The sequence below is a fragment of the Arachis duranensis genome, chromosome 10, assembly GCF_000817695.3.
Source record: "Arachis duranensis cultivar V14167 chromosome 10, aradu.V14167.gnm2.J7QH, whole genome shotgun sequence".
NCBI lineage: Eukaryota > Viridiplantae > Streptophyta > Magnoliopsida > Fabales > Fabaceae > Arachis > Arachis duranensis.
In genome coordinates this window covers 36,992,493-36,994,169 of record NC_029781.3, presented here as the reverse complement: position 1 = coordinate 36,994,169, position 1,677 = coordinate 36,992,493, and positions in this window count along the sequence as shown.

Genomic DNA, 1,677 nt, shown 5'->3' with positions numbered 1-1,677 from the left:
GCCCGAGGTGGGGGTCAGGGACCCGAGCTTGATATGTGGAGTGGTTGGTGGTTGTACCTGCAATGACACTCCGATGCTTAAGTTAGCATGGGTTCAAGCAGATATGTGTAGAATGTGGAATGTGTGTCATACCTGGGTGCTCCAGTGTATTTATAGTAGTTGGCCGTGATCTCCCCTTGGATAAGATATTCTTATCTTTATCTTATCTTTTTGGGAGTTTTATCTCTATCTTTGTGGAACCGCCTTTTCTAGGCCTTTTCGGCCTTTAGGTTTTGGGCTGCGTTCCTTTTGATGGGCCTTCTTAGCTTTATTGTCCGAGGTCCGACCTCAGGGGTGGGCCTTGGACGAGGTCGGACCTTTCATGGATTTTGCCGAGTTGGAGGAGCCCGGTCAGGGTATGAACAGTGCCCCTGCCCGAGTTCGTCCTTTTTGGGAGGTCGAGCTCGGGCATAGTAGTTTTTCAAAATTCAAAAAATGGTCGTTCCTGCATTTATTGCATTTTACCGTTTCTCCTCGATTTCCGTTCGGGCTCTGTGAAGGCATTATTTATTTGCTCCCTTCCTTTTTCTTCGTTTATTCCGTTCCTTCCTGTTTTTCTAAGTTTTCGCCATCTTCTTTTCCGAGCACCGCTTCTTCTTTCTCTTTGTTCTTCTTCCCAGAATCTTTCCGTGCGTTTTTCTGGGGTTTCCTCTGCGCCGCCGTTTCGTTCTCCTTGTTTTTGGAGCTCGTCGTCTTCTTTCTTTCTTCCAGGTTTGTTCTCATCTCTTTTCTCTTCTGTTCTTTTGTGTGGCTCTTTGTCTGTTTCTTTTTCTTTATGCCTGGGTTGCCCCAAAAAGAGGCACCGCCGTTGTTGTTTGCATATGGGGGGGGCTCTTTTTTGTTTCTCTGATGTTTTTTGTTTCGGGTTTTGCTGAATGGGTTTTTTGATGGGTTTTTGCTGTCTGCTTTTATGTGATTTTTGCTTTGCTGTTGTATTCTTCTTTGTAGGCAAGATTTTTATGTCTCGAAAGGTTCTTCAAGCGATGTCGACCAAGATTCCAAGTGGTCTTGGTTGGGTAGACCCTCTTCCTTTAAGAGTCCCTTCTGTGGTAGATTCTGAATATTTAGCTAGGTTCCGTAGGCACTGTAGTATATGCGAAAATAGAGAGTCTGAGAGAGATTATGAACTAGTAGCCCCGGATTCTGAGGAGAGAGTGTGGTTCCCGCCCTTAGATAGTTCCGAGAAGCTCTTCTTTTACGCTTATGATTGCTTTTTCTCCAAGCTGAGTGTCCGACTTCCTTTTACCGACCTGGAGTCCGAGGTGTTATGGTCTTGTAACCTTGCCCCTACGCAGCTTCATCCAAATTCTTGGGCGTTTTTAAAGCTGTTTCAACTTTTGTGTCAGTTTTTGGGCATCTCTCCCTCTATTTCTCTTTTTTCCTATTTGTTTGTGTTGACGAAGCCGGGTTCGGGTGGAGGGAAGGTATCTTGGGTCTCTTTTAGGGCTAACCAGGGGAGGAAGTTTTGTACCCTGTATGATGAGTCTTTTCACGATTTTAAGAACTTTTATTTCAAGGTCCGGGCTACTGGAGACGTCCGACCTTTCTTTCTAGATGAGAGTGGGGAGCCTTCCTTTCCTCTTTGTTGGCAGGAGAATGTAGTGTCTGCTAAGTATACCTTTGAGAGTCTAGATGAGG